Source organism: Rosa chinensis, chromosome 7 (assembly GCF_002994745.2).
Source record: "Rosa chinensis cultivar Old Blush chromosome 7, RchiOBHm-V2, whole genome shotgun sequence".
NCBI lineage: Eukaryota > Viridiplantae > Streptophyta > Magnoliopsida > Rosales > Rosaceae > Rosa > Rosa chinensis.
Window position 1 is genome coordinate 55,110,952 of NC_037094.1, and position 16,810 is coordinate 55,127,761.

Consider the following 16,810-nt stretch of genomic DNA (forward strand, 5'->3'; position numbering starts at 1 on the left):
GATAAGCCTACTGCAAGTGGCTGAAAGACATAATGAGGTTCTCTTGAATAGCAATACCATGCCCACTGGGACAAAGAAAATTCCCGAGGCTAATTATGGAAAAATGAAAGGTGGAAAGAACTCCAATGCAAGGGGGTTTAGGCGTGCTGATCTCTACCCACGTGGCAACAATGCACCAGATGGAAAGGGACATGGGGATCGTGGAAACAAAATGCAAAAGGAAAGAGTTGACAATGAACCATGCTATAGGTGTGGATTCATTGGACATTGGTACAAGAACTGCCAAGCAAACAATAGAGTAGCAGCCAATTACAAGAGGTATAGAGAGTCTAAAGAACAAGAGGCTCACTATATGGAAGAATGAGGTCATGACCTAGACGTCAACCTTCCAATTGCAGACTTCAATGGCAAAAAGGAACTTGGTCAGTCAATGGATGGACTAGATTTTGACCGATCTGCTTTAGCTATTTATTTTCTAAAGACAGATGTGAAGGCATAATGCCTCATTTTTAATTAGACTATTACTTGGTCTTAAAGTTTATTTCAATAATGGTTTGATGAATTAGATTTGTGAATATGACCTTGATTTGATTATCGTTGGCTTATTAATAAATTTCGAATTTTATTCTGAAGCACTGAATTTATTCAAATTTATTTGTTACCCATATTTACATGGTTCGAAATAACACAATAAAGATGTAAAGCAATACATCTAGAGAAAAAAATTATTTGAATGAAAAAGATTATCATTCTACCAAAATAGAAATACTCTAAAGAATATGAGAACTGCTCTGTATGCACCAAGAGCTAATCGAACCTTGTTAAGACTCAAAGATATTCGTGCCAACGATTATCATGTAGAAACACACTGTGAGAATGGAACTGAATAACTTTATATTACCTCTAATGAATGTGGAAGGAAACACATTTTAGAGAAACTTATGAGTCAATCTAGTGGACTGTACTTCACTACGATTCGGATTATTGAATCCTATACTGTTACCAACAATGAAATGTGGGACACTGACTCATACAGGCTTTGGCATGACCGCCTATGGCACAGAGGTCGTGACATGATGATCCGTATTTTAAAGAACTCATATGGACATCCCTTCTTTCGAGTGAAAAATAAAGTGGGAGAAAAATCCGTCACACTGCAAGGTGTCGGTCCTAGTACTGCTTAAATGCAGTTATTGCTTTCTGAAGTACCAGAAGCACTACCTCCCATTATGCCTCATTGACTATTTCAAAGGCACATCACTCGTTTTGCAAAGCCTGCTCTTTAGCAAAAACAGGATCGAGACCTTCCTATGCTAAAGATACAAAACAAAACATTCCATTCTTACAAAGAATACAAAGAGATATCTGTGGACCTATCCATCCAAAATGCGAACCATTCAAGTACTTTATGGTTCTGGTGGATGCTTCGACACACTGGTCACATGTCGCTTTATTGTCCATAAGAAATACTGTAAAACTCCTAGCACAGATTATACATTTAAAGGCTCACCACCCTGATCACCCTATCAAGTCTATAAGGCTTGATAACGCTGGAGAGTTTACATCAAAAGCATTTGATGATTATTGCATGTCTATCGGGATCGATGTAGAGCATCCTGTACCGCATGTGCATACACAAAATGGTCTCGCAAAAGCCACCATCAAAAGGCTACAGATGGTGGCTAGGGCATTGGTTATGGCACCAACTTGCCTATATCTGCATGGGGTTATGCAATATTGCACGCAGCTTTACTTATTCGTTTCAGACCCACTACTGGCCAACCATTTTCTGCGTACCAGATGGTAACTGGATATAAGCTTGACATTTCACACCTACGCATATTTGGTTGCGCAGTATATATGCCTATTGCACCCCCACAGCGCACCAAAATGGATCCTCAAAGACGATTAAGTATTTATGTTGGATACGAATCCCCAACAATTATCCACTATTTGGAACCCTTGACAGGCGATCTCTTTACCGCTAGATTTACGGATTGTCACTTTGATGAAACAGTCTTCCCGTCATTAGGGGGAGATAGGAAAAATGATTTTCCAAGGGAACGACAGGAATTGTCGTGGTTTGTTCCCACTCTGTCTCATTTTGATCCCCGCACTTCACAAAGTGAAAATGAAGTGAAAAGAATAATCGATCTTCAGAACGTAGCAGATTCGATGCCTGATGCGTTTACTGATATTGCAAAAGTGACGAGATCACATATACCAGCTGCAAATGTGCTTGCAAGGTTAGAAGTCCCCAACAAGGGGCACGGTGCCGCAGATAGAGGCACTACAACTGCACTTAGTGGAGGTGTGGTTGAGGCCGTGGCTCCCCAAGGAAGAGGGGGAGGCCACTTGGTTCGATTGACACTCACCCAAGGAAGAAGAGGGTGAGTAAGGCATAAACCAATTATCAATGTATAGAATCCCTCTCATAAGATTGTCTCTAATTATAGTTATGTCTATGAATCAATACTGGAGGACGCTCCGATGTTAAAAATGATTCCAGAGAACAAAGAAATCTCAGAGGATTATGAGAGTGCGTATGAGTTTATAGAAAGATCTTCCATACACATTGATGACATATATTGTTGCTCAAGGAATCATAGAGCACGATGATATCGAACCACGCTCTGTTGCAAAATGTCAACATAGAGCAGATTGGCCTAAATGGAATGAAACAATCCAAGCAGAATTAGATTCTCTGATAAAGAGACAGGTATTTGGTCCGGTAGTGCTAACCCCACCAAGTGTAAAGCCTGTAGGACATAAATGGGCCTTTGTCAGAAAACGTAATGAGAAGAATGAAGTCCTGAGGTACAAGGCTCGCCTTGTGGCGCAAGGTTTCTCACAACGCTCTGGAATTGACTACGAGGAGACATACTCTCCCGTAATGGACGTTATAACGTTCCACCACTTAGTTAGCTTGGTAATTTCCAAAGGACTGGAAATGCAGCTCATGGATGTGGTTACTGTATATCTCTATGGGGATCTAGATTTAGAGATATATATGAAAGTGTATGATGGCCTTACGTTACCCAAGTCAAGTGACTCTAAACCACAGAGTGCATTTGCAATTAGGTTGAAACGCTTACTTTACGGATTGAAACAATCCAGGCGGATGTGGTATACCTGTCTAAGTGACTACTTGATTGGGAAGGGATATAAGAATGATGAATTATGCCCCTGCGTATTCATAAAGAAAACAAGTTCCGGATTTGCAATTGTAGCAGTATATGTCGATGATATAACATAATAGGTACTCTTGATGAAATAAGAGAAACAGCAAGCTACTTGAAATCCAAATTTGAGATGAAGGATCTTGGGAAAACTCGATTCTATCTAGGCCTTGAACTAGAAAACCGAGTTTGTGGAATACTAATCCACCAATCTGCGTATGTCCAAAAGTCAGGCAATATAACATGGACAAAGCGCATCCTGCTAGCACTCCCATGATCGGTCGAAGCTTGGATGCAAGGAAAGATCCATTTCGTCCAAAGGAAGATGACGAAGAGGTGTTGGGAGCTGAAATTCCCTATCTAAGTGCAATAGGCTCATTATTGTACTTAGCCCAATGTACTCGACCAGACATTGCATTCTCAGTGAATTTGTTAGCTAGATTTAGCTCAGCGTCAACGCAGAGTCACTAGAATGGTATCAAGAACAATTTCCGATACATAAAAGGAACCATTGACTTGGGACTGTTCTTTCCTTACAGAGAGACAAGAGGGACTGCAGATGGAACTGCAATCCCTAAAGGAAATGTTGATGGCGAAAGCGCCACTCCCTACACCGAAACGCCAAATGACGTTTTGGTTGGTTCTGCTGATACTGGGTACCTCTCTGACCCACATAAAAGTCATTCCCAAACTGGTTATGTATTTACTAGTGAGAACACGACGATATCTTGGAGATCAACCAAGAAAACCCTTATGGCTACCTCCTCGAACCACTCAGAGATCATTACTCTACATGAGGCAGTTTGTGAGTGTGTATGGTTAAGAGCTATCATCACACATATTCGAGGGACTAGTGGTTTGAGTTCTACCACTAAAGAGCCTACTTGCATTAATAAAGATAATGCAGCTTGCATCGAACAGATTAAGCTAGGGCATATCAAGGGTGATAATACAAAACACATATCATTAAAGTTTTTCTACAATCAGCAACAGCAGGCCCTCCTCAAGATTCAAGTGAATCAAGTAAGGTCTGAGGAGAATATGGCAGATTTGTTCACCAAATCATTGCCTAAGGCCATATTTGAGAAACATGTGAAAAACATAGGATGTGAAGACTTTCCAAGCTCCCTTTATTAATGTAAGGATCATGGGGAGGTGTAGACGTTAGGGGGAGTCTAACACACACATATCATCCTCAAATGTAAAAGGTGCATTGTGCCCTTTTCCTTCGACCAAGATGTATTTTTTGTCCCACATGGTTTTTATTGTTACTTGGCTAGGTTTTTAGTGAGGCAACAACTTATGCACCATTTCATCTTTGACTTGGCACAAAGGGGAGTGTTAAAGGAAAAACACATTATGTCCCTTCGTCAAAGTGATTGACGGAGAGGGAATCAAGTAATTAGCAATCACCATCAATTAGCATGGATTACGGACCAATCAGTAGTTAATATCATTATTGTAATTGATCTTTCCGTTGTAATTCTCTTCCTATATAGAGGGGCTATGAAATGAAATGAGTAGACCAATTCCAATTGTCATTTTACTTTTACAATAACACTTATTTACTAAAAATATTTTCATGCGATGCTCGTATTCAAAATAAAAATCTCAATTAAAGAATTTTTTTTTTAGAATAATCTCAATTAAAGAATTTTGATGGTACATAAATTTGAATTTAATGAAGAGAGACTATAGTTTTTAAAGTTGTAAAGATAATGAGCATCTCTCTAGAGTGAGCGGTGAAAAAACGTTTGGCTTGAATTAAACCTTTCACTTAGGTCATGAATGGGGATGAGACCGAAAACTCAAGCTCAATTTTTATCAAGCATGTATTGAACTTAACGAGCATATTCACCTGGTTAATAACGTATCAAGAAAATCATGCCCAACCACTATTGGATGTAAATCTAATAGTGGAAAGAATTATTTTTAAGTTGATTTATTTTTCTATCAACTATTGAGCTTACATTTAAGGGTGATTGAATATAGTTTATTTAGTCAGTTACTGATCAAGTGAATACTATTGTTGAACTAATTAATTAAGATACTAAGAGAGTGCACGCACGTCACCCACGACCGTTGAGGAAATTGACGTGGCCTAATAGTTTGGGACAAGAAAATTGATAATAAAAGTCCACCCCAATCTATCATAAGCTTTACTAATATCTATCTTGAGGGAGAAGAAATCTTCATTCTGATGTCAAAACTTATGCATGAAATAAGCAACTTTAGAAGCAACAAGAGTGTTATTTGAAATTAAATGTCCAGGAATAAAAGCACTTTGTAAAGGGGAGATAATAAAAGGTAATAAAACTTTCAAGCTGTTGGCAAGCACTTAAAAAGAAAATTGAGAAAATTATATATAAACCCAAAAATTTAGGCCTCATCATATGGCCTTTGGGCCCAAAACCCACCCGGCCCGGCCCGACCCTTTCTAAAATAGGGTAGGGTATGGGTCATACAAATGAAGCATGGCCTTACCCTACGGCCCTGCTCGATTGAGCCCGCAAGGGCTAGGCCTGACCCGACCCTAACCCGGCCCTAAAATTTAATATTATATTTTTGTTATTTTCTATTACAATATTACATGTGTTAAAAACTATAGGAAGTTTTGATGAATTATTTGAATATGTCAATCTGTCTCTTAAATCGAGTCTGTGTGTTTAAGGCCCAAAGGCTGAAGGTACGAAGCCCAACTGTCCAAGTCCAACTCAAGTAGCAATAGGGCAAAAGCAAAACCTAGACGCAGACGCTATCCCGTAATCCCACTATCGAGTCTCTCTCAAATGTAGGCCGCCTCTCTCTCAAACACTCTTTCAAACCTGCTATTCCTTCATCAGAGTCCAGGCCGCCTCTCTCTTAGCCACCACCTATGACAGATGCTATCCCACTATCGAATCTCTCTCAAACACTCTTTCAAACCCTCTGTTCCTTCAGAGTCTAGATCGCCTCTCTCTCAGCCACCACCTCAAGCGGTTTTAGGAGATGCGAGCTTGCGACGAGTCGGATCAAAGATCGAGGAGGTGCTTGCGACGGATCGAAGACCGAGGAATGGCCTGCACGTATATAAATGGCCTCCACGTGCGCTGTGGTTACTTGCCCAGATTCAGTTGCAGCAGTAATCGACGGAATGGAGCTCTAGGGTCGCCTCCTCCGTTGTCGTCGTCGTGTTGCTCTTATTCGTATTTGGCCTTCTCTGCTGGTAAATTGAGTGAAATTGAGTACAATTTTGTTAGGGCTAAATACTGTTTAGTACCCTGTGGTTTGGGTCGAACATCAATTCAGTCCCTCGACTTTCAATTTCATCAAAAACACCTCCACACTATCATTTTTTGTTCAATAGGTCCATACGCTATCATTCCGTCAAATTTAACCGTTAACTTGCTGACATGGCATTCCAACTTAGCACAAGTGGGGCCCACATAGAAGCCAATTTCCCAAAATAACCCTAACTCTATTCTAACCCATATGGCAGCCCCAAATACCATTATGGCTAAATTTTAAAGCCAAAAAAAAAAAAAAAACCCATTACGCCTATATGGTCCCGCCCATTATAACCTATTTGCAGAATTGCACACAAAGTAAGAACATTGACTTATACATATCAAAGTAACAACATTGACTTCAAAGTAATCAATATAAATTTCAAAGTACCAATCTGCTATTGATTCCGAAAGCAACACCCATTCTTCATTTGAAGTTTAACAACATCATTCTTAAAATACCCAAAAAAATAAGCAGCCCAAATGTTTAGAACATCAAATGTTTGCCTTTCAAATAGCTCTGATCATCCTCCCAAAAAATTAGAGCCAGCAACCTAGGTAGCACACACCAAGGTTGCACAAAAAAAATGAAAAATGTTAGGCTTGCTTATCATTCCTCAAAGTTCCTCTTACTTTCCCCCTTGTTTTGAATTCTGTCTAATCCTCTGAGATGATCTGGAAGGTGTTGGAGCTTGGTCCTTTGATACTTTACCGGATGTAGGAGGCCTTGTGGTTGTTGAGGTAGATGTGGCAGTGGCAGCAGCTTTGGTGGACTTAGAATTTGTGGCAACAACAACTTTGGTGCAGGTAGAAGTAGTGGCAGCAACAGCTTTTCTGGATGCCTTCAATTCAACCATTTTATCACCATCATGACTGAAAGAAACTCACTGTTGCAATGTAACCATTCTTCATCACTTGTAAATTATAAACAAATATTTCACTAGCAATCTCATGCACAACCATACTGCCTTGGAAAATAAGCAAATAAATTGATGCACTACAGGACTTGGAGATTGGCATAAAAGTAATTGATGCACCACCAATTACAGCTTTGGTTTTGTGCTGTAGAATGGGGATTGACAACATAAACTAGATGAATTAAGAGCTCAATTCACCTCAAGTGCAATGTTTTGTTAACCATATACAAAAGTAAATCCAAACGGATTGCTTGTAGAACCTTGTGTGTGGATGGCAGCTCGACCACAGTCCCCAAGAACTTCCTATAGAGAAAGATCTTTTGTTACGACCATAGTCTCAATCATGCACTTCAATAAACCCAGTTCAAAAAGGGTAATGTAACATCATGCAGTACACTAGGAGGTATGAAGGCATCTAACCCAAATCCTCAGTCCACTATTTTAAGTTTTTAACTGTTTTTAAAGGGAAAATGATCCGTACGGTACCTCGCTTTTGGCTCTTTATAACTTTTGGTACTTGACCAAAAAAAAATATCAATACGGTATCTGAAGTTCTCTGCCCGACCGAAGATTGGTACATATGGCCGTTACCTCTGTTATGGAACTTACCAGCTGTCAAATTTACAAGGGTACTTTCATCCATTCACATATCAATTAATTTTTTTTTGGGAAAATGGTCAGTACGGTACCCCGCCTTTGGCTCCTTATAACTTTTGGTACTTGACAAAAAAAAATATTAATACGGTACCTGAAGTTCTCTGCCTGACCGAAGATTGGTACATATGGCCATTACCTCCATTACGGAACCTACCAGCTGGCAATTTTCAACTTAAAACGACCAATTTACCCTTTATTATTATTTTTTTCTTAGTTCTTCTTCTTCATATAATAAAAAAATCAAAAGAAATTTTTTGCTTAAGTTCATGTGGGTTTTGTTTAATTTCATCTGGCTTGTGTGATCTTCATCACAGGTTGTCAAATTGGCTGATGCATTTCCTGAGGCACTTTCATCAAGAAACTCTCAATGAGAAGGATATTGGATTGATTTAATGGGGTCTGAGACATATAGAACTGCATATTTTGCCCCAGACTGATCCACAAAACTAACCATCTCAGAGAAAATTGTACTCTCTGAATGTGGGTGTCCTAGTTCCTTTTTAGAATCAGATCCTTTGTGGCAGAACACCACCAAATCTGCTTCCCCATTTCGTCTCTTCTCCATCCTCAAAAGAAAATAATCACGGACCGAATGCAAGTCTAAAAGCTTTTGAACATCATCACCCCACATAGAGCATGACTCTGAGAAACAAATATTACTGAATCCAAAATTCTGCCCACAAATCTCTGACATCCCTGACACTAAAGAACTTTCCATAGCATCATTCTCTAATGCAGAAATACAGGGGAATGCCATGGAGGCGATAGATCGACCAAGTGTGAGTGGCTGCTTGAGGTTGAGCCGGTTCTTCTTCTTCTTCTTCTTCTTCTTCTTCTAGGCTCTGGGTCTCTCTCCATTGACTAAAGCTAGCTCTATGGGTGTAGCCCCAAAATCAAACGCTCCCACATCTAGTCCATCAAATCCACATCCTTAAGAAACATGGACCTCACCGAGCTCACACCCACCGTGGCCAAGCACGCCGGCAACGCGAGATCGACGTGCGTGAGCCTCTCAACACAGCCGTTTCTCAGCACAGAGAGGGAAATCATACTTGTCACGCGGGGCTCAATCTTCCTCACTCCAGAGGTGGTACTCTTTGTCGATGAAGAAATCGAGGTCAGGCTCACGCACTTGGAAGCACGTGACGGCAGAGCACACCCAAGAGTCGACGTGGGAGGTGTAGTACTGGTAGAAGATGAAAGAGAGGTGGAAGGTTTTGATTGGAGAATTAAGGCGGAGAATGAGAGCGCGGTTGACGAACTCGATGAAGCCGTGGCTCGTGATGGGGAGGGGTTCGGCGTCGTTGATCGGGAAGAGGTGGTGGGAGAACTCGTGGAAGCGGAGACGGGACCAGAGGGATCACCATTGGCGGGAGACGAGGGAGTTGTGGATGGGCTCTAAGGTCGGAATCAAGGAGAGGATTTGGATCAGAATTTCGGGAAGATCGTTTAGGATTCGATTGGGTTTGGATTTGGGGCTTGAATTTCAGTGCTGAGAGAGAGAGAGAGAGAGAGAGAGAGAGAGAGAGAGAGAGAGAGAGAGAGAGAGAGAGAGAGAGAGAGGAAAAATGCTTAGAGAAAAAAAAATTAATTGATATGTGAATGGACGAAAGTACCCTTGTAAATTTTCCAGCTGGCAAGTTCTGTAACTGAGGTAACAGCCATATGTACCAATCTTCCATCAGGTAGAGAACTTCAGGTGCCGTATTGATTTTTTTTTTGTCAGGTACCAAAAGTTATAAGGAGCCAAAGGCGGGGTACCGTACGGACCATTTTCTCTAAAATAAAGGGTAAATTGGTCATTTTAAGTTGAAAATTGCCAGCTGGCAGGTTCCGTAACGGAGGTAACGGCCATATGTACCAATCTTCGGTCGGGCAGAAAACTTCAGATACCGTATTGATATTTTTTTTTTGTCAGGTACCAAAAGTTATAAGGAGCCAAAGGCAGGGTACCGTACGGACTATTTTCCCGTTTTTAAATACCAATGATTCTAGATACAATCCTATATTGTAAAAAGCAATTTTACCTTTACATGCTCCCACTTTGTACTTGGTGTAATCTTGTGCGTGCAATTATTTATCTCATGCAAAACGTATAACTCTACCAGAAGGACGACCCAAGCAACTTGGCATTTAGACATCACATCAACAATACCTGCTTTTAATGTATCCCACAAGGACGACCCAATTCAGTCCAAACATCCTGTAGAAAAGAGGAAACCATGAGCAAATGCACATAATGAACAACAGAACAGCAACAAAAGATGCCAAGCGAAAAGTTTAAACTAGAGCTTAACTAATACTTGCCTGAGGTGATGCACCAAAAGGAATATTCTGGCCTCCAATAGTGAAGTGTAGTCCTTCCGTTAGCTGAATATAAAAAATGAATTGAATTCAAATCTCCAACTCTCATCCTTGTGCTTTGCTATACTGAAAACCTCAAATGGATCAGGGACGATTGAGAAAGAAGTCAAACCTTGACATGCACATCTTCCATATAGACACTGCCAATAGGTAATGGAGGAGCAGAAGCCTTATCCATCAAGGATCCGACACCAACTTTTTTATCGGTAGAACTATCGTATATGGAGACAAAGGCAAGTAACTGGTGTGGTTCCATCCGAGAACTCTAGCGGTAGTTCCGGTTTCATAGTCAAAGTTGATAACGTTAAGTAATTAAAGCTTGCAAATTCTTTAAAGCAAAAAGAAAACAAAAAACAAACAACGTCAATAGAATACCTTCTCTATCATGATCAACGCAATCTGTATACTTGCTAGGCATAGGAAAAGGAAAGGAAAGCCCCTGTGTAGCCATGGTTGGTTTTAAGTTGGTGACACAAAACAGGTTCCAACTTGTAAGATAAACATGTCAGGAAATGAAAAAAAAAATGAAAAGTGAAGATAGGGTATTTTATTAACATATTGGGTAAAATAGATTGTAGACACCTCTATTTTGATCATAAATTCCAGGAAATGTTGCCCAAACAAGGCATAAACAACTATGAAAGTCGCCAGAGTGGATGGCCCTCTGAAAGTAGATGCGAAATTCAATAATCTACATCATGGTATATATGATTATATACCCAAAGCAAGAAGAAAGTAACCCACCCAATCAAAGACATGACATAGAGAATCTGAAGCTGCTTTATGTCAAATATTTCAACAAGGCAGAGATAAAACCCATGCCCAAACACACGTAGGGAACATGGAGATAAAACCCAATGTAGGAATTAAGTTAGACAGGCACAATTATAAACATAACAATCCAACCAGAATGGTAATCCACAGACATATTCACCTTGCATAATAAAACAAATGAAGACAAAGTATGAAAAGATCATAAAAGTACACTAACATTAGCAAAAAATGATCAACTTTCAACAGCTAAAATATGAAAATATCAGAAAAATACAGCAACAATAACCAAAAATTGGTATGAGGACCCTAAATCCTATATATCTTCTAAATCCAATTCTGAAATTTTGAAACCCTCAACCTCAAACTCTAACACCGAAACCCTTTAATCCCAATTTTCAATATTTGAAACGAAATCTAGAAACCCTTCTCCCCAATTTCAAAAATTTGAAACCCTAATTTGAAACCTTAAACCTGAAACTCTTTAATCCCTAAACCCTAAAGATTTGACCACCATAATGCAAAACCCCAAGACACAAACTCACCGTAATGAGGGATTTCATCTCCATCCTTCGTTTTTCACTTCGAGCACATTGTCGGCCATGTCTAAATCTTCTCCAGCTTTCAATTAACCTTCTCCTTATCGATCTTTTGGGTGTCGCTTTCAATCATATCAACCTTCTTCTTCTTCTTCGCGCATTCGATTCTTTATGTTTTCTCCAGATTTTTTACTTTCTCCAAACAGGTTTGATTTGAGATTGTGTTAGGGGTTTGGGTCACGTAATGGAGCTGCAATGGGATTTGAGGCTCTGATATGGGTTAGAATAGAGACAGGGTCATTTTGGGAATTTGACTTCCATGTGGGACCCACTTGTTCTGAGTCAGAACTCCATGTCAGCATCTTAACGGCTGAATTAGACGAAATTATAACAGAAGGATCTATTAGACGAGAAATGGTAGTGTGGGAGTGTTTTTGATAAAATTGAAAGTCGAGGGACTGAATTGATGTTCGACTCAAACCACAGGGTACTAAATAGTATTTAGCCCATTTTGTTAATTGCCTAAGAAATTTGCTTAGATTTTGGAATTTAGGAGATTGAATTGTTGCGGTTTTGGTTTTGGTTTTGATTTTGATTTTGATTTTGATTTTGATTTTGATTTTGATTTTGATTTTGATTTTGATTTTGATTTTGATTTTGATTTTAATTTTGATTTTGATTTTGATTTTGATTTTGATTTTGATTTTGATTTTCCAGGGGCAAAAAATAGTTTGATTTTGATTTTGTTTGTGTTTGTGTTTTTATGTGTGAACTGAAATATATGTCCAGTTTCTAAATTATTTATATGTTTTTGTGCAGGTTCTTTGTTTGGTGAAGACTTGTTTGTGCAAACCTTTGCGAGTGTTGAATTACATACAACTTTTTGGGAATTGATACAATTTTTATATCAAACATTACAAAGTTTTGGGAATTGATGAGGACTTGATCAGTTCTTGTATCAAATCAGTTTTTGTAGCCTTAGTGTAATCAGTAAGAATGTGAGTTTGAGACTTGCGTTTATGTGAAATTTGTAATTATTTGTAATTAACTTAGGTTCTTAAATATCAAAGTATTCAGTGATGTTTTTTTTTTAATAGTTAGCAAAATTTGGTTTTATGTGAGTTAGACAAAAGCCCGGCCCGACCCTATTCAGAAAGGCTGGCCCGGCTCGGCCCTTTTGGCCCTTGCGGAATGGGCCTTAAGGGAGGGTAAGGGTTTGCATTTTGAGGCCTCGGCCCGACCCTAAGCTCTGTTGACTTGGTCAAAGCCCGGCCCTGCCCTACTCTAAGCCCTAAATTTTAGGGTAGGGCTGGCCCTAGTCCGGCCCATAATGAGGCCTACAAAAATTCAAGCTTCTATTAGAAAAACCTTATATATATTTTTCTTTCAATTTACACCCAAGCCACATAAGTAAACCTTCCATATAGAGTGTAGGTCTGTAATTAATATTTCTCATTTTTGTGTGTATGAATTGCCCTTCTGACATGTAGAAAGTTAAATTAATATCTTCCTTAATCTTAATATTCATTGAAATTACAAATTACAAATCACTTCATATTAACTTTATCATAATTAATTCAATCCTTGAATTTTTTCGAAGATTTATATTCTTATTACTGACTTGAGTGTGTTGTAGCTAAATAGCCACCCTCAAGTATAAGGGGTACAAGTAATAATATATAGATTTAAGAAAGGTTGTCGAACCCACTAGGATTAGATTCTTTTCACTAGCTAGGGTGTTAACCTAAGGAGAGCTAGAATAAGCAAATGTACAATCACGAACCTAGAATCACAAGGAAATCTAGGCTCATGGTGAATATGTGCAAGATGGAGTAGTGATTTGATTTTGGTTTTTGAATATAGTTTTGGATTGAAAACAACTAGAGGCACAAATGTAAACTAAATTACTCTAAACTAAACTAGTGATTAAATGGATGAAAGTTAAGATTTAGATTGTCTACCACTAACCTCCTTTACAAGTATTGATGCATTTCAATATGAATGATGCTAAATTAATTGACCAATTTCTCTCCTTGCATCCCTATTGGGTAAAACAAGGGACATGCTCTTTTTGTGATATCAAGCAACCCCTCTCGGGTGTAATATTTAACTACTTCAGTCATGCATTTCAATTTAGTTAGGTATCTAGTGCATTACCCTAAGTGGATAAAGGTTGAAGATGAAGAAATTATGCAAACCAACCAAGCTCATCTCTAAGTAATTGTAATTAACAACCCCTACATGCACACCTAGTGTGCTTTCATGCTTTAATATTCAAAGGTTACCAAGCTCTAAACATTATATCATGACATGGCAAACACACATACTCAAAGTGGTAAAGTCTAAGCATATGCATTTAACTCTTGAACTAGCATGTAGGCATATTAAAGAAAATTGCATCACATAATATTATAACATCAATCCATACAAGATTGGCTAGGGCTTTCAACCCTAGCCCCAACAAAGTACTACTCACTCATAGTTACATATACTACATAATCAAATTAAACACCAAAATATAATCTAGAGTAAGAAGGATAGAGTTTGCTCAGTGGTGTGTTGGATGGTCCCCAAGCTCACGTTTTGGTGGTGATGGTGATGGTGATTCCCTCTCCTTTTTGCTCTCGAAGATTTACTGATAAAAGATAGTGAAACTTGTATTATGTATTGTGTGAATATGTGGAGTAAGTGGAGAAAGTGATGATAGAAAAGAGAGTGGAGAAATGATGTAGTAGTGGTGATATTAATGGAGGTAGAGGATAAGAAATGGTGGTGGTGATGGAGGAGATAGAGTAATATGGATAGTATGAGTTTGGATTTTGGGAGGTGGAGATAGAGAGAAAGAAGATGTAATTGGGTGGTATTGGTGATGCCTCTTCCGTGTGAGAAGAGATGCTTAAATAGATGAAGATAGAGGTATGAAAATGATGATGAGAAGCCAAGATAGCAGCTCAAGAATTGTAAGAAGTATGGAGGTAGAGTATGAGAGTGGTAATAGATCCCAAAAATAAGGGAAAAAGGTATGGAAAAGATGGAGTAAAAATAGGGAAGTAATGATGAGCTATTAAAGAGAGTAGAGTAAAAAAATATGGCTAAAGGAGAAGAGAGGAGCAGCTTCCTCTCTATATTGTGCATGAAAAGCATGAAAATGAAGACTGTTGAAGTGGTTTTGGGTCACCAAAGTTAATGTGGCAACCAAAGGAGAGAAGCTGCATATGGATGCCTATTTTGGATAATATGATGGATTAATCTTGCCATAATCTTGTAGGATTCTTCTAGGACTTTCCTTGATAATTTCAGCATCATAGACCTTTCAAAAATGCACAAGAAATCTGCCCAAAAAAGGTTCTAGGCCAAACTGCCATGTTTTGACTAGGATATGTTTCTTTCTTTGAAGCTTCATTCTTGGACAAGGATTGACTTGATATTTCCGTGATTCTGGATGGTTCTTGACTTATTCATGATCTGTGACATCATATCTTCAATAATCATAAATAACCTTCTAGAAAAACTCCAAGTAAGTCGCCGAAAAAGATCTCCCAAGAAGCTTCGTGAAAAGCTGAACGTTTTTGCCTTATCGGGAAGCCTATTTTTGCACTTGATTTTCTGCTGCCTCGATGATGATTATGACCAGTTATTTGGCTCATGTTGAAGTACAATATCATATATTTAAAGAATATTGGATGTTTCTGAAAATTTGCAATTGGAAGAATGCAAGAAACACTCTCCAAAACTGTTCCCAAAAAGCTGATTCTGAAACTGCAATTTCCTGCTTGCAGCAACTGTTTTGCATAAATATTTCTGTGGACTTCCCTTGAAATTTCCGGCCAAAGGAGTGATCAAACTTAGTCCTTTGCATCATTCAAACTCCTATTTTTTTGTGATTGCTTCACGAAGTACTAATGCCACCAAAAGTTGTGGTGCATGTAAAAATTGCCGGAATTTGACTTTAATCTCCTATTGACAAGATTTTCTACAAAACATGGACTTAGATTAGTAAATTGAACTTTTAGAACAAGTAATTTTTATGTTTTATGGCGCAAATATATATATGAATCATGATCCAACATGTGTGTGCATGCGCTTAAGTATTACATATGTAACACAAACTGTAATTCTTGTTTTCCTTATACATAGGTATTTTTTTTTCCAAATATAATTTCATGAGAAAATTAGTTATAAACCCCAAAACATCAAACTTGTGTTAGGAAAAACCCATATTTTTTGTAATCTACACCCAATTCACATAATTAAACCTTCTTTATAGGTTATATATCTTAATTAAGATGTTTTCACTTTTTTCAATTGACTATTTTGCCTTTCTAATTAAATATGGTGTTAATTAAGGAAAATCTTCCTTAAATGTAGCATTTTTGAATTTGAATTATGAGTCAGTTATAAACACAATTTTTGAATTTAATAAAATCAATTTAATCATTGATTTTTTTCTTATTTAAAACAATTAATTACCCTCTATTCATCTCTGATGTGAGTTATATATTTGTTTTTTTTTTTTGAAGTAAATATATGTGTGTTGAAACCAAAAAAAAAAGGGGCAAACACAAAGCATGAGAGTGATGTCCAGGCTTGGGAGAGCTAGATTTACTCCATATTTCTTCTAATAATATTATCACGTTATCTGGGGAATTCAAATGATAGTTGCAGTTGATGGGGTTAATTGCAAACAAAATTCAAATTTAAAAAGGAGGATGATCAGCAGCTTGCAGCTCATGCATTGAAAAGAAGCATGAAGCTTCTAAAAATAGAAATGTTCAACTGTTCTTATCTAAAGAGCTTAACCCCTAGTGAGTTTCATTACAAATGGACTCTAGGTTTGTTAGTCATTTCAAGGGAATAATCTCTCAGAGATAAACATGGAGTCAACCCCACGCTGTTTGAAAGCAAGTCTGGTCATGCATTCAAACAATTCAAAAGTAAAATGAGATTGACTTATCCACAAAATAGGATTGACTGCACCTCTTGGAGATTCAAAATGCAATTATGGCAGCTTAAAAATAGCCACGTTGAAATGAAAGAAACTAACAAGCTCAACGGAGCTTAGGATCGCATATTTGAAATTTGAAGTTTATGGAATCAATTCGAATTCAAATTTTGGA

General features: G+C 38.2%; 1 long non-coding RNA gene and 1 pseudogene across 1 annotated transcript; both read right to left on the reverse strand.

Annotated features, from left to right (window-relative positions):
• Window positions 1-6,975: 6,975 nt before the first annotated feature.
• Window positions 6,976-10,084, reverse strand: LOC121050394. The gene is made up of 3 exons (XR_005802845.1): window positions 10,047-10,084; window positions 7,561-7,665; window positions 6,976-7,332 (listed from the first exon to the last, which is right to left on the reverse strand). It is a non-coding gene; the product is annotated as an uncharacterized LOC121050394 (long non-coding RNA).
• A 75-nt stretch (window positions 10,085-10,159) lies between these two features.
• Window positions 10,160-11,216, reverse strand: LOC112178197 (annotated as a pseudogene).
• Window positions 11,217-16,810: the final 5,594 nt, after the last annotated feature.